This window comes from Myotis daubentonii, chromosome 2 (genome assembly GCF_963259705.1).
Source record: "Myotis daubentonii chromosome 2, mMyoDau2.1, whole genome shotgun sequence".
Classification (NCBI taxonomy): domain Eukaryota; kingdom Metazoa; phylum Chordata; class Mammalia; order Chiroptera; family Vespertilionidae; genus Myotis; species Myotis daubentonii.
Window position 1 is genome coordinate 53,938,845 of NC_081841.1, and position 27,596 is coordinate 53,966,440.

A 27,596-nucleotide genomic window follows, 5' to 3' on the forward strand; every position below is an offset into this window, starting at 1 on the left:
TCACAGGAAACGAGGCAGTGCTCAGAGCGCACTGAGCAGGCGGTACAGCTTGAGCCTCTGCTATGTGCGGGGCCAACATGCACCAGTGGATTGGAGCCAGAGCTTTCCGACGAGCGTAAAGCCCTATGGCTTTGAGTCCACCACCCATGCTAGAAGTCCCTTGGGTTGCTTCTTCTATTGGCAATATCTGTGTTCTTGGACTTTCAAGTTTCTCTACTGTTGTCTGCTTTGGTCCACCTGCTCAGAAAGTGCATACCTGAGCGTTAAGTGTCCTGGGTTCTAGCCTTGTTTCCACCGCTAACAAGCAATGTGACCTTGAGCAAACTGCTCTGTCCCTTAAATGCTTTTTTTTTATCTGAGAGGTGAGAATTGATCATTTTACCTGAGAGGTGAGAACTGATCATTTTTAAAAGTTCCATTTAGTTAAAAACAAACTCTAGGATTTCCTCTGGGTCTTCTGTTCTCTTCTTCTCTCAACTAAGTCTCCCTACTGCAAGCAAACTGAGCCTGCATCCTGCCCGCTTTTCACTATAACCCATTTTGGGGTCTTCGGGGTACAACAAATAACATCCCATTCCCCCCTCCTATGTTTGGAATCAGTTGATAATCAAGACACAGAGACAGATAGATGACTAAACTGTCAGCGTTACCTGCAGCCTCATCCCTTGGCTAGTATTGCACCCCTGAATTACTCCTCATCCAGGCAGTGCTGAACACCTGCCCACCTCCCTACAGGACAGAGCCTGCTTGTAGCAGGTTTTCTCAGGCATGAGCAGATTGAAATGCATGTGTCCTGTGGGCAGGCTAGCTCTGGGGGGAAAAAAGAAAACCAACTGAAAACATGGGCATGCTCAGTGCTGTCTATTTAACTCACTAATCTAAAGAGGTCACAGTGAGAGAAAGGGTGGTGGAGAGGGGCTTAGGAACATTGCTCAGAGGTTCTCAAATTGCACTGCGTATCAGTATCACCTGGAGGGCTTGTTCAAACAGATTGCTGGTCACAGCGTTTGAAATTCACTAAGTCTGGGTGGGGCCCAGAATTTGTATTTCTAACAAATTCCCAGGTGAGGCTGGTCCAGGGATCACACTTCGAAAATCAAAGCGACAACGGAAGCCCCTGCACATGCAAAAATGAACGGAGGGAAACAAAGGCTCCCTTCTAGCACTTCACTTCATTTAATAAAACATCTATGTGAAAAGGTTACTATAGTTACTCCTTTCACAATGGGGAAATGATAGGGAATCCTTTCACAGTGTATACGTATATCAAATAATCATGATGTACACTTCATATATCTTCAATTTTACATGTCAATTATACCTCAGTGAAGCTGAAATAAAAAACTAAAATACCATAGTTACCTGTGTCTTTATTTTCTTAATATTGTTCCCTGGCTTGTAGGACATAGATAAGGAGTGTGTCTTGTTCACTACCCCACAGTATCCAGCTTGGTGCCAGGCACATAATGAGCATTTAATAAATACCTGTTTTGTTGACTTGATCCTTATACTTTTTTTTTTTGTACAGAAGGTTCTCCTTACTTTCAGGCTAGCACTGCCCTACTTCTTTAAAACTATCTTCTAGGAGACTTCTCTGGCAAACAGCTTTTCCGCACATCTTTCCAGTATCTAGAACGGTACCCAGTTGTTTCTAATTTAGCCTTTGTTTGGCTACTCCTGAGTCATGGTGACAATCTTGTCTATTTCATTATAGTGGAACCTTGTTCAGGGCAAGGGCTAGGCTCTCCCCTCCCTGGATCTAACAGTGAGAATAGCGTTGTTCATTCGAAGAGCAACAAGGGATACTACAACCCTGGGGCAGGAGAGTGCCCGAAACGGCCTCTCCTGGTCCCTCACCATCTGTTCCTATGGAACTTGGGAGGGGCAGGAGGCAGTGAAATTGACAGAAGACCCGTCCCACTCTACCTGACTCCAGGGAATACCTGAAGACTAGACTGGCTCCAGCGTGGGTACAACAGGCATCTTTCTTGAAGCAGTCAGTTTTTATGCATTGGCACAGAAGGGCCAGTGTTCATGTGTGGGACCTGCCCTGGGAGGGAGGAATGGGAAGCTACTCTCTTACTCTGGGCTTCCTGGTATTTCCAACAGGGAGTAGGTAACACCAGGGAAGCCTGCTAGAGGCAAGGTTACCTATATAGTTACCAACTTCTTTAGATGCTTTTTTGAGAGACTGGTGCAAAAACCTTGTGAGAGCATCTAAGATTCTTTGGGGAGAGATAATTCACAACTGAAATGGGGAGGAAGACTGGGACCGAAATAGGAGGAATTAGTAACTAGACAAGGATTGAGACACCATTACTTTGGAAGAGGAAGGTATGTGCAAAAATTGAGAAAGAGATGTTGGTCAAGAGGCATTTCCCGGAGGAGGATGCCTATGGAGCAATTTGGGGAATAAAAGAGGGATAGGCAAGTTGGAAAATAAATGGGATAGTAATTCTAGGCTACATGGACCTTTAGAGTTATGAAAGAATGAGACTCTTGTGAAGGATGTTTTGTTCACATTTGAAGTATAGCCAGGTTTGTATTGTGTATGTACCATAGGGAGAGATTTCTGAATCAGAAACGTATGAGATATGATTCTCATCTGAAGAAGAGGTAGACTGATGGAGATGGATAGATGGACTCTTCCTGGGAGACTTTTGTAGAAACCTGCTGCAGCCATCTAGATCTTTGCTCTTAAAAGTATGGTCCATGGACCAGTAGCATTCATGTCACCTGGTAGCTGTTAGAAATGCAGCATCTTAGGTCCCAACTTAGCCCTATTGAGCAGAATCTACATTTTTAACAAGCTCCCAAGTTATTTGTATGCTTTTTCAAGTTTGAGAAGCATTGGTCTTAGATGATCTATGACAGGTGCCTGGCCTTGGATGAGCGCTGTGAAAGGGTCTGAGAACTGTGGACGTGGGAACACAATTCCAAAGCAGGGGCGTAGGCCGGGGAAATTGAATTTAGGGAAGAGGGAGAAGTGTGGGCCTGGGCTCACCTCCTTGTCTGTAGGCTTCCCACACCAGTCACTATGCTAGGGTTTGGCACTCTGCCTGCTGTGCCCACGCTGGAGTCGGCCTGGTCCTAAGGGTATCCCCTGGAGCAAGCATTGCGTGGGTTGAGACTGGTGCCAATTTTGCTTCCCCAACTTCAAATGGACGGACTGAAAGGGACTGGGGAGGTCATATTAGTCATGCCTCTGCCTCAGGGTTGTACTGTCCCTTAATCAAATGAGTAACAATTTGATGATACTAATTGAGGAGGCTTATGGGGGCTGGAAGGATTGAAATGAGTTCTCAACCATCTGTAATGGAAATTAGGATATTTTCATCTTTCAAAGCCTTTAAGGAGAGACCAGATGACAGGATAAGAGTTTCTACCCTAGCAGGGACCAAATTAATACTTTTAAAAGGATATTTTGATGATTTTTAATGGGCTAATGAAAATAAACTATATGAGACATAGAATTTCAGAGACCTGGGGTGATTGGCAATGGAAAAGGTTACCAGGTGGGCATTTGAGATCTTTTCCTAAGTTGTAAGGGTTTGTGTACTTCATCCCCAATAAGAATGAGTGACAGGTAAAAAAGAGATTGAAATTAAATATAAGGAAGAATTTTCTGAGGTTAGAGAGATGACTGAGGGAGATGGAAGAAGAAAGACTCTCTGGTCGTGCACAGGGTGTGAGTTTGGTTTGGAAAGCCTTAGAAGGCCCTGCCCTGAAATAGGAAAATGCACAAAACGAACTCTCAAAATCTTTTCTGTCCCAAGTCAGCTACTTAAATAAAAGGTTGTGGTGGATGTGCAGTATATGTAAGATGGTAAGGCATGGGGATGATTAATGATAGAATTTTTTTTAAAAGCCTACCGTTTCATTAGAGCACTGAAACCATTGCTAAAAGTTTCAAAACAGGGCTTGGATTTAGGAGAATATGTTGCATTTTAGGGCTCAAATAGGAGTTTTAGATTTCCATGTCTTGTCACGTTCCATGTGATTATCTTGTCTCATCAACAAGATTTTAAAAACTCCAAGGGAACAGAAAATCTCTTTATTTTGTTACTTCTTTATATCTCCAACACCTAAAAAATGATTATAATAGCTACCATTTTTTAGTACTATGCCCTGTACTTTTTCCTAAGGACTTTACATAATCATCTAATTGAATACAACAGTTTTATGAGGTGAGTATTGTGATGCTATTCTACAGAAGTTGAAACTAAGGCTCAGTGAGGTTAAGTATTTGTGCAAAGTAAGTTGTGAAGCTAGGGTTTGTACCAAGTTTAAGCAATGCTCATGCTCCCATCCCCTGAGCACAGAGTAGCGGCTCAGTAAGGGATAGATGATCATTGAAACTGGATGGTCTATTTAGAGGTCATTGAAAGACAGTGGATAAATTCCAAATAGTGAGCAATGAAAAAACAATTTCTATTTGTTTTTTGGAATGTAGTCAGAGACACACTTAGTGACACATGCTAGCTCATACTCAGACATTCCCTCATTCACCTTCACTGTGCCCCACCCTATAGTCAGGAGCTTGGGAAGGGGGAGAGGCTGGTTATATTATAGTCATAAAGCAACTTATTGAAAATCATGTGTGTATGCATACTATATGGACACATGTGTTTGCATTTGACTGGAAATATGCACCAAAGAGTGGGGAATGCTTATCTCAGTCGTCTATAGACATGAGTATATTTGTTAGACTTTTGGGGTATGGTGTATGTGTGTACATAACTCCTGAAGGAGTTAAACCAGCTATAGGGAACTGGCTGCCTTCCACCCCTGGCCCTGGTTGATGTGTTTGTACCAAACCCTGATATTTATTTTTCATCACCTCTCAAGGGAACCTCAATGAGTTTTCTTTCTGGGAAGTTTATGGCTAAGATGCTGGGCTGCTTTGGGGCCCCTATAAATCTGCTATAATCAGCAGAGGTTTGCAGAGAAAGAGAAACAGCAGCCGCAAGGCAAACCTCTCCTGTCTTTTACTTTCTAGCCTAATACACAGTCGCCCTTGTATGTACGCCACCCATGTAACTACCTCCACTCTCCTAGAACCCCTTGATGGAAGGTATTTCATTTCCTTTGTTGCTTCCAAGTGGCATGCTGTACGTTAGCCATTCCAGAAAGAGGAGAATTAAAGATTATACTGATTTAGAAATGTGGAGTTGAGATTGTGAGAAACTGGTTATTTATGAAACTGATTTCATAAAACTTTCACAGAAGCAAGGGTGGTGTGAGGAGTTAGAATGTCTCTGATTACTTCTTTAGGAAACTAAGAAAAGGTTGCCTGAGATGCTCCTGGAAGCAGAAGGTGAGATGACCTGGACATTATCAAGAGGCAAGCACAGCATAGGAACTCCCCTCCTCCATCTTCCAATGCTGATAGCAGGGAGATATTTTTATGAGGGATTTTTATGACAAACTTTACTTTACATTTGACATTTAATAGCATCTCTTGTCCAGGGAAGGAGGAAATATATTTATTGACATATGGTGTTGGAAGATCAAGGACAATTGGCTATGGAGAAGAAAGGAGGAGGGGTTTCCCCCTTTTCTCCAGGTATTCAAATTACCTAACTTAATTAGCATATGCTTTCTGTGCTTTGTGCTCTTCTCAGTAATGAGATTAAGAAATTGCTTCAAGGCTGCCTGTCTGGTGTGGCTCAGTGTTTGAGCATGAACCCATGAACCAAAAGGCCACTGGTTCAAGGTTTGATTCCCAGTCAGGGCATATGCCTGGATTGTAGGCTCAATCCCTAGTAAAGGGGTGAGGCAGCAGATCGATGTTTCTATTTCTTTATCCCTCTCCCTTCCTCTCTCTCTAAAAATTAATTAAAACATATTAAAAAAAGAAATTGTGCCCAGGTGGTGTGGCTCAGTGGCTATGAACCAGGAAGTCATGGTTTGATTCCGGTCAGGGCACATGCCTGGGTTCTGGGCTTGATCCCCAGTAGGGGGCGTACAGGAGGCAGCTGATCAATTATTCTCTCTCATCATTGATATTTCTATCTCTCTCTCCCTCTTCCTTCCTCTCTGAAATCAATAAAAATATATTTAAAAAAGAAATTGCTTCATTGTCACCCTAGGCCCTGGCTGGTGTGGCTCAGTTGGTTGAGCATCATCCCATGCACTGAAGGGTCATAAGGTCGCTGGTTTGATTCCGATAGATGTTTCTCTTTAAAATAAATAAAAACATGTTTAAAAGAAGAAATTGCTTCATTGTTAATAAATAACTCAGTGGGGAGAGAGAGAGGAGATGAGAGACATATAGGTGGAGGTATAATGGGTATCCTGTCCTATTTGAACCTTATATTCCTTATGTAAGACCAGATATAAGAGAAGTGGAGATAAATCGAATCTGAGTTGGGACTCAGGTCCTGGTCCCTGTCTTCCTTATTCAAATCCTTGAGCTTCTGCAGTTTAATCCTGAATTTCACTGCTCCTTGAATTTCATTCTCTAATGATGAATAGAAGTTCAGCACCAAATGATGCCCAAAGTCATGAAATCCTCCCAGTAAGCTCTGTCTTTTCTTTAGAATTCCCTCCTCCCAATTTCTGACTACTTGAAATCCTACACAATCATCATGGTCAGCTTAAATGCCATCTCCTGCCCGAGTCTTCCTGGATAGCCCCAGCCAGAAGTAATTTATTTCCTTTGAATTCCTATATTCAGTCTTATTATAGGCTATCTTACTGTATACTGTCTTCCGTTGTAGTTATCATGTATCTTCTCATTTTCCCTTATTCAACTGTAAGCTTCTGGAGTGGAGAGACTGTATATTTTTATATTATCTCCACAGTACTTAACACAAAGCTAAATAATTGTTAAAGAACTTTAATAAGTAGTATACAGTTGTAGAGAAAGAGGTCTTTGGTAGATTAATATAGATGTAAGGGCATTATGTATATTGACTAAGACTATGATTGTTAATAAAAGTCTAAACATGATACTTTCAGGTATAGATCACATTATTAGAAAATTTTTATCTCACAAGTAGATTTATTCCCGGATAATTATTTATTCATCATTCATTCTTTCTCTCATTCAAATGTGGAGCTTTTCATTGCTAGTGGGAAATAAACAATAAGCAAGAAAACAAATGCTCAAATCATTACAGATTGTGATAAAACCCTGAAGAAAACAAACAGGGTCTTGTAATAAAGAATAACAGGGAGTTTTTTTTAGATAGGGAAGTTAGGAAAGACCTTTCTGGTCACTGTAATATATATACCCTACTATTACTCTGAGTTAATTCAATTTGTAACCTGAATAATAATAGTAAAATTAATAACATAATAAGAATAACAGCCTTCCCACCAGGGGGCGTTTTTCACAACTCAACCTTAGATTTAGTTCTTTGCTTGGTCCAACCTATCCAACCTCTCTTCTACCTTGGGAAGAGGGGAAGTCAGGGCCCTCCTCTTGCCTCAGGATGGACCCTGCCCCCTCTTTGCTAGCCTAGGAGTCGGCAAGAAAACAGGTGTTAAGAGCTTTGATCTTGCTAGAGACTTGGAGACAGATCAAGGTAGAGGCCTCTGAAATAATGCCCCAGGATGTGAGAAGCTGGGGAAGAGATGGAGACGGAGGTAGACAAAGGGAGAGGCAAATTGCTGTCGCAGAGACTCTCATTTACATCCCATCGCAGTCTCAGTGGATTCTGAGCTCTGTATTTTTTGGGGGAATTGGTTAGAGCCTTTGAGCTTTGGGGGAGGGGGAAGATGAGCCCTGACTTTACAGACCCCCTTGGTCATCCCTGGATCCCTGCTCCAAGGTTGAAGACAACCCAGGCTGTGAGGAGCATGCAGTCTTCCAATGTCCCAACAGCCTCGGGTAGTTCTTTCATTATCAGGGTTTTCCTTTGACCACTTTCTTGCCCTCCTCCTCCTGGCACAAGATGGTAATGTTTGTTTCTGTCTCTTGTAGAGAACTGGTTACATTAAGAAAGGCTTGGGAGGGAGTAAGAAGAATTTAAGACTGGTACCTGGAGATTTTATATCCACTAACCATTTCCTGACCCCTGCTTCCTGTTGGGGTGACACATTTCAGTTGTTACCTCAAGACTAATGGTTCCCCTTCTCACAAAAATCTTGGGCTTGCATGGTAAGGGGCGCCCCAGACTGTTGAGACGGCCTTATTTAGGTTAACATAAGTTTTTCAGCCTTCTCCCATCCCACTGGGACCAGCTTCTCTGCAGCTGGTATCCGCACAAGGATAAAGACTGTGCCCCTACTTCTAGATGAACCCTACCACTCTCCTGCATAGTCCAGAAGTGTACTGAGAGGACTCATATTGGTTTGTTTTGAAGAGATAATTATTGGAAGAAGAACTATAATTTCTTTTAGTCGCTAAGGGCGTACACAAGACAGACTTCTGATCATCAGAGACAGACAGACAGACACTTTAGAGTAGTGATCCCTTGAGGTCAAACAGCTAAGTTCTTGTCCAAGCTGGGTCACTGGCTGTGCCTGAAGCAGGAAGCATGCAGTAGTCACATATCTTCCATCTGCACTAAGACCAGAACCTGAGATAACCTATAATCGGTTTTAGATCTGATAAGGGACTTTATGCTATGGGTGCAGGGTACATGGGGTGGAACAGAAAGAACACTGCTTGGAAGAAGAAAAGGAAGAGTAAGGCAAGAAAATACATGGAGATAGTATAATGGGATTCCTGAACTCAGGGAGCCCAGATTTATATAGAGAACAGAGTTAATAACCTCTGAGATGTACTAATATTCTAGTTCTTAGCTGGAGGTCCTTTCTGGAGTCTATTCCTCAGTGGGCAGCAGTATTGGTTCCCTTGGAAGGCAGACAAGATAGGGCATGTAGCTCAGGGCAGGCCAGGGCGGATTCTGGTGCCAGGACTGACATTAATGTGGATGGATATGGGCAGATTATCCCAAGGAGTTTTGTTTAAAAGATGGTAGAAGGAGGTGGAGAGGATGGGAGAGAGAGGAAGAAAGAGGGTCCAGTTAGCCTCTCTGGGTTCATTGGATGAGGGATGAGGGGATGAGGGAGAAGGGGAGGCTTCAGTCAAAATCATGGTCTCCATTAACTGCTTTGCTTTCATACTTTATCCCCTTTTAACCACTTTCCAACAAAAACAAAGAATAACAACAAACCAAGCCAAACTGATTGTTAATAAATTCCCTGATCATGTTTATCTAGTCAAGTCTTCTTTGGGCAGATACTCCTGTGACCCATCTCAGTCAGGGGAACATCTTGAAATCCAAAGTCCCTTCCAGAAAAACTGTCTGCCTACCTCCTCATTCCTCTCTCCTATTCCTCTTTTCTCTCCTTGCCAAGCCTATTTCTTTCTATTCTATACCACTTAGTGGAGTTGGGGAGAAAGTTCTATACATTTCATTCACTCTACTCTTGGTTCTTCAGTTTTTTTTTATTTTCCTTCTGCAACCTCTTTCCTTCCTACTTCTTGTCCTCTTAACTCCTTTCCATCCACTGCTTGGTCGGTTCTTTCTTTCTTTCTTTCTTTCTTTCTTTCTTTCTTTCTTTCTTTCTTTCTTTCTTTCTTTCTTTCTTTCTTTCTTTCTTTCTCATTCCATTTCTTTTTCTCCTCTCAACTTCCTTCATCTAAAATTAATTGTAACTTTGAGGAGATGGGAATATAAAGTTTTAGAGATAGCATCTGTGAGGGAGTGGGCTCTGGGTACAGCAAGAAGCATGGTGGTCAGACATCAGGAAGAACCTGATAGACAGTGACATGGCATAAGGGGAAGTTGCCTCCTGACCAATCCTCTCTAATAGACGGGGCCGAGGTGCAGGTGACAGAGATTTAAATAAAATGTGGTTGGATTGAGGGGTTAGTGCAAAGGGGACTCCTTGGTCCTATGGAGCAATATTCCTTTAGTCATTGTTTCTTCTCAGTGTCTTAATTTGACTTTGTTTTGTGGGCGTATAGTGTAATTGGTGATCCTTAAGAAGAAAGTATGGACCAAGGTTATGGCCTGGACTCTAGCTCTATCCCAGCTTCACTGGAGGTTACCTTCTTTGGTCCATGTTTTTCCTTAGAACAGTAGCCTCAGCCTTTTGGCTTCACTTCATTGATAATTAGCTCACATTTGGAAGTTGAGTGTCCACAAAAACATGGGCTTTTTTTGAGTGGGCAGTTTCTAGTTTTGACTTGTCCATTTGCCCAATTCTGAGTGGAACAGGGATAATGATGATGATAATGGCAGCAACCATTTATTGAGCACTTATGTTGAGACTGCACATACTTCAATTCTACAAGAATTCTGTGGAATAGGTGACATTATGTTCATTTTACAGATGAGAAACTGAAGCTTAAAGATATGAAGTTCCTTGCTCAAGGAATTACGTCTTTCTGACTATATAGCCTGGCTCTTACCCATCACTGTGCCTTATTGTGCAACTATCTTTTGGGGATCTTTAGATGAAAAGGCTCCTTATCCTTAGTGCTGCTGTTTGGTCTTAAGCAGCATCTGGAAAATTGAAGATGTATTGAGTCTCATGAATGGAAAACTGGTAGATTCTGAAGGTGACTGTGGAATATGGTTTTCTCAGTAATGACCGAAGGACAGATGAAAGACCCTTTTGACCAAAAACAGGAACCCTTTTGGCTATATTGAGAACAATACCTGGCATATAATAGAAACTGTGGGCCTACTGAAAAGAATGCCCTTGGTCGATTTTGGAATGGGGATACTTGTGAGAGCCCAGAGTAATACCTAACTTCCTCCAAACGAGCCTCAGAGAGATGGTGACTCTGGGTTATCTAGGATTACAGGCAGAAGAATATTTATCTGCTTTCTGGATTATTTGTGTCAGAGGTTGAATTCTAGACTTACTTTCCTCAGTGACACTCTCTTTTCTCAGCCCCTTCAGTTTTTTCTGCTGTATGCTCCCTTTACTACCTCTGAAAGGATGTGAATTTCTAATATTTATATGAGTCAAATGGAATGAATAAGGTAAGTTTATTATAAAATACTAGAGGCCTGGTGCACGGATTCATGTGCCAGTGGGGTCTCTCGGCCTGGCCTGTGCCCTCTCACAATCTGGGACCCTTCAGGGGATGTCAGAGAGCTAGTTTCAGTCCAGTCCTCGCAGGCCAGACTGAGAGACCTTACCAGTGCATGAATCTGTGGACTGGGCCTCTAGTATGCATATAAGATCTTTGGATAATCTCTTCCCACTCTATCCCTCCCCTTCTCTCTGAGATTCATCAGTCTGTTCCATGTTTCCATACCTGTGGTTTCTGCTCCTGCATTGAGTGTCTGCCCCCTGGTGGTCAGTGCATATCATAGCTACCAGCAGGTAGGCCAGTCAACCGGTCACTTAGGCTTTTATATATATATAGATTATGTAGTATTCTCTGGAATCTCTGCATCAATTGAAGGGGCAGTCATGGATAATTCTAATGAGCAGATAATCCAATTTTTAAACAATTCAGATGTCATTCTAGTTTGGAATTGATCCTCACAGGAACAGGATATATCTTTTGTTCTTGGAATTCTCAAAATTTCAGGTCAAATAATGGAACTTCCTTGAGGAGGTTCACATCCTCTTAGAGAGATGGACACACTCGGCTCTTGTCCTGGCCCCCATGTCCACCCTCTGAACTCAGATTACTACAAATAACCTACAACTGCAGACAGCATCAGGTAGGCAGCAGAGTGGTTAGGGGCAATCAGGCACACAGGCAATCAGTTAGGGGTGATCAGACAGGCAGGTGAATGGTTAGGGGCAATGAGGCAGGCAGGCAGAGGCAGTTAGGGGCGATCAGGCAAGCAGGCAATCAGTTAGGTGGCATCAGGCAGGCAGGCAGGCAGGCAGAGGGGTTAGGGGCAATCAGACAGGCAGGCGAGCAGTTAGGGGTGATGAGACAGGCAGGTGAGTGGTTAGGGTCCTTGAGGCAGGCATGAAGAGTGGTTAGGAGTGGTCAGGCAGGCAGGCAGAGGGGTTAGGTGTGATCAGGCAGGCAGGCAGAGTGGTTAGGGGCAATGAGGCAGGCAAGCAGAGTGGTTAGGGGCAATCAGGCAGGCAGGCAAGCAGTTAGGGGCAATCAGGCAGGCAGGTGAGTGGTTAGGGGCAATCAGACAGGCAGGTGAGGGATTAGGGGCGATGAGGCAGGCAGGCAGAGTGGTTACTGGCGATGAGGCAGGCAGGCAGGCAAGTGGTTAGGGGCAATCAGCAGGCAGGCGAGCGGTTAGGAGCCAGTGGTCCTGGATTGCTAGAGGGATGTCCGACTGCCAGTTTAGGCCCGATTCCTGTGGCAGTCAGACATCCCCCAAGGGGTCCCGGATTGCGAGAGGGTACAGGCCGGGTTGAGGGACTCCCCGCAAGGTGGAGTTGAACCTACCACCTTTTGCCTTTTGGTGTACAGAATGATGCTCCAGACTGAGCCTAGTGTACTGGGCCTCTAGTTAAGTTATAATGTTTTAGTAATTTGTTTTTAACTGTGCCATCTGACAGACAGACGGGTGACCATGAGGACCAGCCCCAGTCTAGGAATGTGAGATTCTCAGTCACTGGGACCTGCGGCCCTCCACCTGAAGAGCTGAGAAAACAGCTCTGCAGCTGGTGAAGGTGACAGAATCACGCTGCTTTATAGACCTGAGAGAACTTCAGTGAGGGGAGGCTGTAGAAGGGGGGGGGGCGGGAGATAGGTTGGAATAAGCAGGCAACTTGGGATGCTCCTTGGACTGGCTCCTTGGCAACCGTTACTTAGCAACCCTCATTCACCTCTCTTGGCTGCCTTCTCCCTTTACTCCCCTCTTCCCCCCACTCCCTCCCTTAGCTGCTGCAAGGAGCTAGAGAGCTTGGAGTGAATGACAATTTGGAGAAACAGCCGCAGCCTGAAGATCTAAGAGGCTCTAAAGAAGATGGATAAGAAAATCGATGCATAATAAAAACTGCAGGCAAAGCCACCTTGACAGAGGGCAGGTGGCTCTCTCCTCCCACCCTCATTAGTCTCTCTGGGCTCAAGGCTTCCATCTTAGCCCAGTATCCTCTCCTTCCTTTTTCCCATTTACCTTTTACTGGTTTAGGGAGGATTGTTTGCTTTTGGGATGAAAAAAGGGAGCAAGGAACCCAGAGGAGAAGAAAACAAAGTATATACAGGGTGTATGTAAGGGTGCTGGGATAAGGGAGAGAGAGAGATAATATCCTATCTAATAAAAGAGAAACATGGTAATTGGCGTACGACCGATACCCTTTTCATTGGCTAATCAGCGAGATATGCAAATTAACTGTCAGCCAAGATGGCGCCGGCAGCCAGGCAGCTTGAAACTAACATGAGGCTTGCTTGCCTCAGTGATGGAGGACGCCAACGTTCCCCGCCTGCCGCTGCCTCTGAGCGGGCAGTTTAAGAAACTCTGTAACAAATACGCCCAACTTCAGCCAGCAGATTGGCAACATTGTAAGCAAAGGCCAGAAACCTACTTTCAGCCGGAGGCCTAAGAGCTGGAGCCAAGCCTCAAGCTAAAGCTGGCCCAGAATTAAAAAAAAAAAAAAAAAAAAGGAAAAAAGGAGCGTTTGGGAGTTCAGTCACCCCCAGCCTGAAAACAGCCCTCAGCCCCTCACCCAGGCTGGCCAGGCACCCCAGTGGGGACCCCCACCCTGATCCAGGACACCCTTTAGGGCAAACCAGCCGGCCCCACCCATGCACCAGGCCTCAATCCTATATAGTAAAAGGGTAATATGCCTCCCAGCACCGGGATCAGCGGAGCCGTGAGGCCTCCCGGCACTGGAATCAGCGTGACAGGGGGCAGCACCCAAACCCCCTGATCGCCCTGCGGCTCTGTGTGTGACAGGGGGCGGGGCCACAACCTCCCTATCCACCCTGCTCTGTGCCTGATAGGGGGGAGCTCCCCCCCCCCCCACGGGCCCTGCTCTGTGTGTGACGGGGTAGAGCCATAACCTCCCCATCAGCCCTGCCCTGAGTGTGAGAGTGGCAGCACCCCAACCCCCTGATCCGCCCTGCTCTGTGGGTGATAGAGGGCAGCACCCCAACCCCCTGATGGGCCCTGCTCTGTGCGTGACAGGGTACAGAGCCCCAACCCCCCTGATGGGCCCTGCTCTGTGTGTGACAGGGGGTTGCTCCACAACCTCCCCATCGACCCTGCCTTGAGTGTGACAGGGGGCGGCGCCCCAACTCCCCAATTGGCCCTGCTCTGAGCCCGACCAGGGGCTGCACCTAGGGATTGGGCCTGCCCTCTGCCACCCGGGAGCAGGCCTAAGCCAGCAGGTCGTTATCTCCCGAGGGGTCCCAGACTGCGAGAGGGCACAGGCCAGGCTGAGGGACCCCCCCCCCCCCCGAGTGCACAAATTTTTGTGCACCGGGCCTCTAGTAAGGATTATAAGAAAGAAGCTCTGAATAGAAATGAGTTTAAATTGCACCATAAAGCCTGACCAGATGGCTGTTGATTGGAATGTCATCCTGTACACCAAAAAGTTGTGGGTTTGAGTCCCAGTCAGGGCATGGACAGGAGGCAGCTGATCAATGTTTCTCTCTCACATCAAAGTTTCTCTATCTCTACCTCTCTCCCTCTCTCTAAAGATCAATAAAAACATATCCTTGGGTGAGGATTTAAAAAAATATAAATTGCACCATAAAGTAATGCCCTCAGTCAAAAGAAAAAAAAGTGAAAACAGGAAGGCCCTATCTGGAGTGTATGAGTTACCCTCCCTGCAGGATATTAAAGAAAAAAGTATAACCAACCTTTCTGGAAGCTGGGACACATACATGAGATAATGTAGGTGTCAGTACCCACTACTGGTACATAGTAAGGATAGAACAAGTACCACTTTTTTCTTTCTTAGAAGCTAGGGTTAGAGGAAATGACATTTTTATTATTTATTTAGTTTTAAAAATATATTTTTATTGATTTCAGAGAAGAAGGGAGAGGGAGAGAGAGATAGAAACATCAGTGATGAGAGAGAATCATTGATCGGCTGCCTCCTACACGACCCACACTGGGGATCCAGCCCACAACCCGGGCACGTGCCCTTGACCGGAATAGAACCTGAGACCTTCAGTCCACAGGCTGATGCTCTATCCACTGAGCCAAACCAGCTAGGGCAGAAATAACATTTTTTTAAAAGAATAGTTTTTAAAAAGGGAGAAGGAGAAAGAGAAACATCAATGTTAGATCATAACATCGATTGGCTGCCTCCTGCACGCCCCTACCAGGGATTGAGCCCAAGAAAACAACCAGCAATCTTTTGGTGCACAGGACAACACCCAACCAACTGAGCCATACTGGCCAGGGCAGAAAGACATTTTAGAGGTCCATATTGGCCTAGGAATTTGTGGAACAATTCTGTGACTATTGATGGTTTTGGCTCTTACTATTCCCCCATCCACAGTTAGAAACTCCTTTCTGATATCAAACTTCACTCTATTCTGTTGAAATTAAAACATTTGATCAGTTAATCAACCCTTTATTCCTTGGTGTTTATTGAGCACCAGCTATGTGCTAGGCACTGTGAAATACGTACTTGAAGCATTGTTTCTATACAGGGTTTAAGTATTATGCACAAAGAGTGGAACAGAAATTCAAATGAGAACAGTTATATGAGAGTGTTTTGAAAATTGTAAATTATGCCACAGGTATATGGGCTATCGATGAGATTTATTTCAGGATTTGAAGTTCTGCATTCCAGTAGGAAGTGGAAGGAGTCTTGGGGGTTGAAACTCATTCAAAGCAGGCCAGTCCTGCTGGGAATAGTGCTCTATTCCAGGGAACTATGTGGGCCTGCCATTAGAGAGCTGATTGGTGGAGGACTGAGATTGGAGCAGAACATGTCTCCCACCTGACTCAGGTTTATTCGCTATAATCTCCTTCCACTTGTTTGTTTTCTATTTTTTCTCAAATGGGGATATGTTCTTTAGCAAGCCATCTTTTTCCAAACATTTAAAGCATTCCAAAAGTTCCTTCATTTAAAGGCTATCTTCTTTGACTAGAGGAGAGCTGGTGACTTCCTGGTCTTACTGGACTTGGAGACCCCTGCCCCAACCTTATCCTGTGTCCCTCCCCCACTCCACTTTTCTTTTTCCCCCCCCCAAAATATATTTTATTGATTTTTTACAGAGAGTAGGGGAGAGGGATAGAGAGTTAGAAACATCAATGAAAGAGAAACATTGATCAGCTACCTCCTGCACACCCCCTACTAGGGATGTGCCTGCAAACAAAGGTACATGCTCTTGACCAGAATCAAATCTGGGAATCTTTCAGTCCACAGGCCGACGCTCTATCCACTGAGCCAAACCAATTAGGGCCCACTCCACTTTTCAAATCCCGTCTTCCCCTTTCATTTTGAACACATCTTGGTCTCTATTCTCAATTACATTTACTTGTGATTTCTGTGAGCTGTAATTATTTAATATTTTAGTTTATAGTCTTCTGATTTTTCTTCTTTGTTTTTTTCTTTGGCTTCATTTGTCCTTTATTTATTATATCATTGTAAATATATATATATATTATGAGTCTGTTACATGCAGGAAGCCCATCTGTATAATTTCTTCCCATATAACCCAGCCCAGAATATGTGCAGATGGACATGATGGACAATGAAGAAAAGCTTAATGATTATATCCTTATGTCCTGCTGCCTCTTATGTCAATTCTACATCCCACTTTCCCACATTTGTGATCATCCACCCATCACTGCCTCCCTCCTCCCTCCCCAGGCTGCCCACTCCATTTTTTATAACTCTGTAACTCCGACTCTTTTTATGCCTGGTTCTGAACATAACACTCTCAAAAAAAATATTGAGGTTGAGAAGGAGCACCAGGCTATACAGGTTAGGGTCTGATAGATATAGACACATGAAATTGTAAACTGGGTACCAGATAATAGGAGTGTATGGTGTAAAAGAGGGCTTGGAATTGGAGATTAGGCTTTCTTAGGGGAGCCTTCCTGGAGGAGGAAAATATTGAGTAGGGCTTGAAAGAAAGGAAAGGATAGATCTGAGTAAAAGAGAGAAAAAGACATGCCAAACAAAGGTCAGTGTGAGGGTTTAGTTGCAGAGGGAGTAGAAACAGGTTTGCTTTGCTTAAAGCAAAGAGAATTGCAGCTGAAGATTAAGCTAAAGATTCAGTTAAGAAATAATGATTTGAAATTACAAATAATAGTGAGCCACCGCTGGCCCCTAGAAGGGGAAAGGTCAGGATGATGGTAAAAGTTAAGGTTGTTGAGCAGGGGATGACTAGACGGAAACCAGAGGCTTAGGAAACTTCTGTTGCCCTGATTCTGACCAGAGACTTGGTCAGTGACCTGGCTGGGCTGTGGGGAGAGGAGAGAGGTGGAGGGGAAAGGGTGAAGATACAGGGAGTACATTGTTTGCCAGAGCTTGCATCACAGACTTCTTCCCCTTGAACAAAACCCTCTGTTTTCAGCTCCTGCTGACTCATCCCTCCCTTTCCCTCTTCCCTCCCTTAGAGGAGCTCTCACAGCGCTGGGGTAGGCCTGCTACAGCTGGTGGTGGTAGCAATGATGGGAAAGGATGAGCCCACTGGGCCAGGACTCCTGGGTTTTACCCTTTTGTGTTTCTTTATTTGTCTGTTTTTAGACCCTTACCTGAATCTAAAGGAAAATTGAAAGAACCTTTTAATCACTTCCCCTCCTTCTAATATGGATGACCCTTGACTTATTTCCATTGAGCAGAGAGGTGCTAGACTTTCCTAAGCCTTCACTGTCCCAAGCATTTTCATAGTATCTGTGAGATGCTGGGAGACGCGGTGGCTGAGGTTGATGAGGAGAATGGGCTCTATGAAGGAATGTTGGGATATAACAAATGTCATAACAAAAAGTAGTCTGAGTGCTGAGGGTTTCAAGAATAAATATGGAGAGAAATCCAGCAGTGACTGAGTAGTTTAGTGCGTTTCTCCTGGCTGTGCTCCTGGCTGTGCTCCTGGCTGTGTCCTCCTGGCTGTGCTCCTGGCTGTGTCCTCCTGGATCTGCACAGCTGAAGTTGGAAGGCCCCAGAGGAGGCCCGCCTCCTCAACAGAACCAAACTGAAATGAAGGAAACGAATATTTATTGAGCACTTATTAGCTGCTAGACATTGGCCTACTCTTTCCATATATTTTCTCATGAAGTTAGATCCTCATAAAGCCCTGTGTACTAGGTTCAGGATTTAAGGTCTCAGCTAAAAACTGGTGGAGCTGAGAAGCAAGCTCATATCTTCTGGCTTTGGAACGATTGCTTTTTAAAATGGTGCTACACTGCATTTCCATTCCAGAAATTTTCTTCTTCAGTTGGACAGCATGGCACCTCTAACCACATTACATACACAATCATGTTAAGGCACGGGGTTAAATGTTTTAGGGCGACAAAAAGAAAAGCAGAGCCCCTAGTACCCAGGTGTTTGAATTTATTTGGGGAGATTATATATATGTATATAAAATCTCTATAGTGTATACTTTATATACATATAGTATACATTTAAGTGTAGCATTGGGAACTATAAGTCAAGACAGTAAGGTAATGTCCAGTGAATGATAGACAATTAAGTGCTATTGGAATTCTGAGAAATTGTGATGGGGTGGTTAGGGAAAGCTCATGGAAATGGTAGGATTTTAAGAAAAATTTTAAGACTAGACAGAGAGGAGAACATTCTACATGGAATGACATAGAGTCATGGAAGCAAGAAAACAAAAGATATATTCTGAGCATACTAAACAGAGCTTTCTTTGAATTTCCTAAGGTCAAGGATGATATATATTTACATTTGCTTTCTCAATATGCCAAAGATATACTAGTTAGATGTTAAATGAACATTTGTTGAATAAATGCATGAGTGACCCATTTATCTGGCACAGAGAATTCATGCAAAGACCTTGAAAGAGATGAGTAAAACTTTAGGCTCTAGTAAAGGGGATGAAATGACATGCAAAAACTGTTTAAATGTGATTATTTTTTCTCTTAAAATCCTCACCCAAGGATATGTTATGGTTTTATTGATTTTTGAGAGAGAGAGAGAGAGAGAGAGAGAGAGAGAGAGAGAGAGAGAGAGAGAGAGAGAAAGAAATATGAGAAACACCAATTGGCTGCCTCCTGTATGCGCCTTGACTGGGAATTGAACCCACCGCCTTTTGGTGTACAGAATGATGCTCCAGACTGAGCCACCCAGCCAGGGCCAATGTGATTATTCTTGATATTGTGGGAGGATAACTTGGAAAGGAGACAGAGGCAGGGAGATCAATCAGGATGTAGTGTAGAAGTTTAGACGAGAGATGCTGAAAGACTAAACTAGGAGCAACATTGGAAGTGGAAGTCTAAAGAGAATGTGGTCAAGTTCGGAAGAGCAGATTCAGACCCTTCCCCACCCTCTCATAGAAATAATAATTGAAGCTGCGAAAATGGATAAGATATTGAGGAAAAAAAGTTTGTTCATCACGCTTTTACAAAAATAGAGGGAAAACCGGACAGTTGGAGGTATCTTTGGGAAAGAGAGAACACATTACAGGGCCACCTTTAATGTCATCTGGTGTCGTTACCAGATGTTTACTTGTCTTGTTCTTGAAGATGAGGCTAAATAATTCTCTGGAAACATAAAAGACCCTATACTCAGCCCTCTGTAAGTCTTCTCTTCTCTGCTGACGTCTGGATCTTGACCAGTACAGTAATAGGCCAGGCTTCACGGAAAATTTTTAGCTCATCTGGCTGAAACAGATGGAGTCTATCCTAAATAAATGTGTCTGTCTTCTCCATTTCCAGCTCCCTGGAGAAGAATAAGTAAATACTTGGGCAGTTCTGTTCAGGCTAGCTTAAAGTGCCCATGCTTCAATGCAAGCCTGTTTTGCTCCCCTTTATGAAAGACTAAGAGCCGCAGTCTGGGAAGTGGGTGGGTGGGGTGGACAGTGATTTGCTCCTGAGCCCCAGATGCTTCACCTGACTTTTTCACAGCTCCCCACCCTTTTTCCCTTTCATCCAGAGATCTCAAAGCTCTAAACAAGCCTTGATCCTCCCTGACCCCCTGAGTCATCTTCTGCTTCCATTTTCCCAGATGGGAGGGGGAAGTGGGATACCATGCTCGGGGATGGGTGCTTCAGGGTGGGTGGGGTGGGGGTGGGGCAACTGTGGGGATCCAGGTGCCCCTTCCCAGTCACTGGGCCAGGTGAGGGGCCGGCATCAAGGTGGCTCTCTGTAGTTCGGGTTCAGCTCATCGTTTTGAGGTTGTTTTATGACTGAAGAGACTCGGATAAAGACTCTGAGCTGGAGAAAAATTGAAGAACAAACAAAGCTGTAAAAGACTCCGATAAAATTCCTCCTCGCTCAGAATAGTCTTGGGAGCCTCTCTCAAGAATCTCAGAGTAACCTGGAAAGGCTGATGAAGTCTCACAGCCCCCAGTGGGGACTGGGACTGGACCAGGGCAGGACCAAGTTAGGAGAAGGGAGCACGGAATGGGTCTCCCTTCTCTCCTTCTTCTTGCAAGGGGCGCAGGGATTCAAACAACTAATTTGGAGGTTAAATTAAAACTGAGGGAAAAAGGGGATTGGATAATGGGAAATATTGATATTTTGTAAGACCCCCCCCCTTTTTAAAATTACAGAATGTTTGAGATTCTGGTTGCAGGATAGGTGATGACGACCCTGAGTTGGAGAACATTAAGAATGGAGAGGAATTGGCTGGGAGTGAGAAGTTCTTGGACTGTGAAAATAGTGATATGTATGGGGGTGGTATGAAGCATGGGTCTAGATGGGGGTGAAGGCACTCAGAAGATGGCAGTCTGAGGGTGACCAGGTCTGAACTGAGGGCTTATGAAGCTAAAGGATCTGTATTTGGGGACCAACAGAACAGGAGTTCTGGATGGGGTGACTACGAGAAAGGGGATTCATCAGAGGGATCGGAAACTGGATGGTGGGTGTCAGGAGGCGTCTGTGTGAGGGAAGAAGAGGTGTGATGCTCTGGGAGGGACCTCAGCTGAGGTGTGTGGTTAGAAAGCCAGGGGTCAGCCTCCCCACCCCCAGCTATTTTTCTGTTCTTTGTTCCAAATGAATTAGTGTATTGGCCACAGAGAGAAATCTTATGAGCCGATATGACTTAGAAGTGGGAGGAAAAGAGTTGATGGGGGAATGTGTGCGAGGGAGCCATAGAGACTGCCGGTTTCCATGGTGATGGCCGGAATCATCATTTCTATTCTCCTGATTTCTGCAGCAGGTCAGGATAAGCTGTTAGGAAAAACTGCTGCCTTTTCATCTCCTCAAAAGAATCCAGATCTGGGGTAGAATGGGGCAGTTGGTGAGGTTAGGGATTTTTGCCAGGGGTAGAGTCTCTAGTCCCAAGGTTAATAATCTCCTCTGACATCTCTAGGTACATTTAGGAAGTCTGTGGATGGAAATAAATAGCAGAAGCCAGAGTCCCTTTCTTACCCGTGGGGTGGTCTGGGGTTTCAGGAAGTGCTTTCAAGCAATGCCTTCCTAATCTGAATATAGACAAGTGGACCTCTCCTCTGAAACCAGAGACTAAGGGTGGGTACCTGAAGTCCATGATCCTTCCTGAAATTTCTTCGAAGCACTAAGAACCTGTTTCCCATCCACAGAGCCTCTCCAGCTCTTGAAGGGGCTTCCACACAGCCTGGCTGTTATTTGGCACCGGGGATTGAATCAGGGGAGAAGAGGCTGACAATGGTGGGCGGGGGGGCGGGGGGCAAGGCCAGTGAAGAAGCTGTTGCTTCTATTACATTCAAGTGCCAAGTGTGTAGGGCCTGGATCTTGTAAAAATCCTGGCTGTACAATTCTATTTACTTTTCCTGTGAGGGCCAGAGAGCTTAAGTGACTTACCAAAAGACACCTGTCCCCTAGAGGATTCAAACTTGCTTCCTACCCTAGAGTATCCTGACTTTTGCCCCAGTCATACCCCCTTTGTAATCTGCTGTGGTTTGAGATGGGTGCCCAGGTGCCCAGTATAATGAGATCATGTCTTAGGCACAGTAGCTTCTATGTGCTCCCTAAATTCCTTCCACCTGCCTGACTTGTCTAGTGACTTTAGAGTAAGGCAGCTGCCAAAGCTGGCTCCTCTATTCTCAATTTGCTATGGAATGTTTGCTGAAAAACGATCCGCCTCCTGCTTGGCTGTGCTCTGCTCAGTCCTTCTTAGCCATCATATCCTTAGCACCTAATATAGCCCCTGACTTATGGGATCCCTGAGAGGCACCTCCTCCAATAGGAGGCACCAGCTGTGGGGGCTACAAGGAAATGCCTCTTGCACAGAAACTTCCCCACACCCTCCTTTTTTCCCTGTGACCCTGACCCCACTCTGGTCCCACTGGTGTTCTGGTAGCCCTCGTTCTCTTGCCCCCACCCTGCATACCTGTTTCTCCTTCTCCTGAATACCGTAGTACCTGTGCCTTTCCCCGGGTCCCCTTAGCTCTTGTCTCCTTCCTCCAGTGTCCTCTCAGTCTCTGCTCATCTCCTGCACAATGTCCCTCAGCCCTGCCCACATCCTTCTCCTTTTCTCCCTCCCCTTTCCTTTACCAAATATTTATCGAGTACCTAGAATGCCAGGCCCTCTGGTTGGTTCTGAGGGCACACATGCTCTGAGCCATTTGAAGAAGCACAAAGTACTCAAGACACAAGTACTTGGGCAACAAGTAATGTGACAAGTGAAGTCCCTTGGCCTTCTTCTTCAAAAGTCCTCCTTTAGCTGTGACAAGTTGGATTGATTCACATCCCTTAGTAGTGTGATCCATTGTTTCACAATTCTTACAGAGGGTAAGTCCTTCTCAATGCCAACTTTAGTTACTCCTGCAGTTAAGGTAATCTCCTGGGCTTCAGTTTACTCACATATACTTTTAAAAAAAATGAGCACCATAATTATAATGCCTATATACCCCATGTCCTGGGATGTTTGTGAAGATTGGTTGAAATAATGGGTGTAAATTTCTCTAAAACATTGCAAATGTTACTTAATGACTCCCTTTTAACTTAGTGGAGATGGAGGAGAGCCCTTTTCTCCTACAAATAGAACAGCTTAAAAGATAATTTTAAATAGTTGTGAAGTGTGTCAACTTTTACTCTCTTTTCTATTTACTCATTATTTGTAGATGGCAATTCTTTGATCTTTGTAGCCAATGAGATTCATGTCCCTTAAAAACACACACAAACTTTCCTTGAAGAAAACAAATGCTTTTTACTGTAGTGACATGGATTGAGGGCAGACTTCAGATGGGAGTCCTTAACCATCTAGGAATGAGAACACATATAATAGGAGGACCCCCTCTCCCCATCACAACGCAGCTCCTTTGCGTTACCGTTGGAGGAGAATTGCTATGATGATCCAGGAGAAGCCCAAGGATTACATGGGAGAGCGGTAGGGACGCTTGATCCCAGGTGATGGAGTTAAGAGTTTGACTAGGCTGTTCTGAGTCAGAAAATATTATCAAGCTTTGCTCCTGTTAATGACTTAAGAGCAGCTGCTGGATTCACCCCATTACTTTCAGAGGGTGGAGGCAGAGAGCGGGGGCAGACGCTGCTCAGGGGCAGAAAACTTTCCGGGATGGGAAGCCAGCCTCTTCCCAGGTCATTTGAGTCCTTGCTGTCTGGACTCACCCTGATGGACAGGAGGTAATGGGTATCCATTTTGGCGCTTCCCCATTGGACAGCTCAGCGCAACAGGTTTCAGAGCAACTGCCTGAGTTCTTCTAGATTTTCTTTCCCCTCTACTTGTCTCCAGACTGACCCAAAGGAAGGCTTTTGGTTTCTCAAACCCCCTTCTCAGCCCTCATACTCCTTTAAGGAATTTTTTCCAGTTGTCTATCTGGGGGCTTATCCTTTTTGAGGTCTAGCCTACTTCTTCACAGCCTGTGCCTGGTGGAAATGCGTACACCTACTGGGATTCTCTGTGTGTAGCCCCTTCTCTAGCCCAAGCACGCACTTTTTACTTTTTTCTTGGCATTTTTAGTCTGTATCTTCCATACTTCTGACTTTAGGCAGAATGGTTTCTTTGCTTTCCTGGCTTCTTAGGGTAGCCACTATTTTCTTCAAGGAAAGTTTTGATAATTGGTAGGTTGTTTTCAATTTCTACCAGTTCAGCTCATCGCTTTTCTCTCTAATTCCTTTGTGGAGCCAGAAAACAGCTACGTGTTCCCAAGGACTCTGAGCCTAGGCATTTTAAGAGCTCACCTTTCTGCACCCATTGTTAGCCTGCTTCTTTCATCTGCTGGCTGCTGAGCAAGGGGATCCATGCATGGCACCCGCAGAGCAGCTCCTAATGACTCAAGATGAGCAGGTGAAGCTCAAAGGCACAACAGAAACCCATGTGTAATGTGGTTGTTTTTCTTCCAGATCCTTAAGAACATAAGCAGCCTATATTATGATAGAAGAGCAAAGTGGAGGGGGTGGGGTTTGGGGTTGAAGATGGTTCAGATTTTATTTTAACTTCAGGAGGCTCATTTTTGAGTTTCTCCTCTGCCTAGGGTGGGCTTAGAACTTAATCATATTTAGATAGTAGTGCCATCTTCTTATGGGCTCTGCCTCCACTATTTTTTATTATGGAAAAATATACATGACATAAAATTAACTATTTTAACCATTTTTAGACGTGCAGTTCAGCAGCATTAAGTAAATTTACATCTTTGTTAACCGTTGATACCATCCTTCTCCAGAACTTTTTCATCTTCTCAAATGGAAACTCTGTGCCCATTAAACAATAACTCCCCATTGCCCCCTGACCCCAGGCCCTGGCATGCCTCCTCTAGGATTTGACTCAGCACCATTCTGACTAAAAAGTTCTATTTTTTTCTGTTGAATCTCAGGTTCTCAGACTGAATTCAAGACCCTTCTCCACTGGCCCCCATAGACTCACTCCAATGAGCTCCTATCATTTCTTGTCTCACGAGTCCCACTCAGAGTCAATTCTGAGCCTGTGCCCTTGTGCCGGTGTCACTCTTTCCCACCTGATGCTTTGGATGTGTCGCCCCTCCCCCTCTCCCCTCAGTGCAGTTGGGCCTTGCTTTCTTAGTCTGTTCCATACTTCTCCTGCTTTAAGACATCCCCCCTGATGTCCTGCGATGCCCAGTTTCTCTTACTGACCCTCCTTCCCAAACTCCATAGTATTCTGCCTGGTTGCTCTTATCCGGTTCTTGCCTCTTTATTTCTGTGTCTTAGTTCCTTCTGAGACTGGAGGCAACCTCAAGGCAGGAGCCTCTCTCTGAAGTCCATTTTGGGTTCATGTACCTTGTTCTGATCCTCAGTCCTCACAGTGTGGCCTGGGCTCTGGGGGCATTAGCATCACTCAGGAGCTTGTTAGGAATGCAGGACCTTAGGCTCCACCTCAGACCTACTGAATCTGAATCTGAATCTTAAGATCCCCCAGATGATTGGCATGCATGTTCAAGTGAGAGAGGTGATACACAATTTATATTGCAGGTGTGCATACATAAAAGCTATCTAAGTAACAGCTGTAGACTAGAGTCAAACTATGGATATTTTTGAGGAGAGGGAAGAGAGAAATTTTGTGTTCTTTGAATTTATGAGAACCTATCAGAATTGCCTAGAAAGCTGGGCTCTGACTCCAATGCTGAGAAGGAACAGAAGTCAGTGTTCTCCAGGGAAAGGCATGGGAACCTCCTTAGCGGCCTGCCTCACGGTGAGGCAGAACAGGGGCAATATTCCATAACATTCAATTTGAGGTCAGCTGATGGTGTTTCCCCAGAATTAGCACTTGCACCCAAGCAGACAATTGTCACCAAAGTCCTGGGAGAAGCAGAACTACAGGTCTCAAAATAACCTTCTGGTTTCTGTCTCCATGGCTGGTGCTGATTCATATTTTGTAGGTTTGACTATAGTTGGGAATGGCTGAGGAGCTGGTGTAATTCTCTCCTTCTTCCTCACCCCACCAGGAGGGAGCGAGGAGAGGCATGAAGAGTGGAGACAGGGTGTAGGAGTCAAACCTGTTCTTCACATAGCAATCGCCTCATCTCACTCTTTGCTCTCACTCCACCGCTGGGAAAACTAGGAGCCAGTCTCTGAGTCTGCTTGGCTCATATCCAGCCTCCCTCTTTTTTAATTTTTTTATTATTCCTTTTCCCTTTGGGAATCAAAGGGAGCAGGTAGCATCTTCTCCTGCTCTCCCACTTCCAGATATAGAAGAACCATGATGTACTGAAGCACATGCTGGAGGAAGGAGTTTGAAATTCTTTGGGCTAGTGCCTTACCCTTCTTGGTTATCTTCAGAAGAGGATGCCAGGAACCACTGGCCTTGCTGCTGTTATGGCATAAAGGGATTATGAAGTAACTGGAGGGAAAAGTAGTTTGGGGTAAACGGGGAAGAAGAGGTGGTCTGTTGAATGAGAAAATAATGTAAATGAGAGATTTCTTCCCAGTTATGGGAAAAGATCACTGAGTCTTTCCCATGTTTTCCAGATTCCTGGGTCTTTGGATTTTGTTCTATTGGTGGAGAAGTGTGTTTATCAATCTTCTCTTACTGGTTATTCTATAGCACAGGCATCGTGTACAGACCGAGCCAAAGACCTCTTGTTATCTCCAAAAGTATTTACCCTTTGAAGCAGTGCCCTTTAAATTTTACCATGAGCTATAATCTAATCATTGGGGGTTATTGCATGATTAGAAGTGTCAGGGTGAGGCACTGGGGCCTGGTTGTCAGGACCAGGAGGGGGGTTAACCTAGGCTATCAGAATATGAGATTCTGGCGTTTCTGTCATTCAGAGTAAATAATAATAACCCTCACTTCTCTTTCCTCTGGGGGGTGGCATGGGGTTGATCATTTCATCTATTACCAGGCTATCTCACTCTTGTATTTTGTACCAGCTCTGGGCCCTTAAAACCACTGCTCTGGTATTGGGCTCAGTATTTCTGTGTCCTAAATTATATGTCCATTTTCTCCATCAGGCTGAAAGCTCCCTGCAGGCGAGGACCTCCTTTCTCTTGATCCCATTTCATACCGATGTCAGTATAGACTGGCTGGTGAGGAGAGTTTAAGGGGAGCCCATCTTTCTACTTCAGAGTATTTAAGATGTTGACTTATTGGCACATAGTTCCTTTATGAGAGAAGTTGTAGGCATTCTTTAAAAACTCCTCAACTTCTAGATCAGGTTGTGTTGGTTTAGTTGAACAAACCTCTGAGGAGGCTGGAGCTGTTTCGGGCTTCTTTCTAGAGGAGACTCAATGTTTTGGGCACTTGGAGCTGAGGAGATATTGGTAATGACTGGGATATGGAGAACCATGAAATTTTAGCCAGGAGAAGCTATCTCAGGAATCTGTAATGAGTGTGTGTGTGTTGTTATTTCTTTTCCAACAGGCTGCATAATTTTTACGACCAATTATTCTATTTGTAATGACACTGAGATAACAGAGATCTCATCTCATGCGCCATGGCACACGCCAGGCACTCATGGGAGCTACAAGAATTGGATGACTAGAGTATTTCAATCAGTTCTAGCAGGAGAGATAGATGTGAGTGCTAAGGAAAACTTTGTGAACAGGAAGGTAAGGTAAGGTACTGGAAGAGGGCGTGGAGAGAACTGTAGTTTAAAATGAGAGAGATTTATTGGGGATAGAGAAAAGAACTATCTTTCATCCTGAGAATTTTGTGATCCAACATAGCTTCTGATGGTGTTATTACAGGTTTCTTTGGCTGTGAAGCTA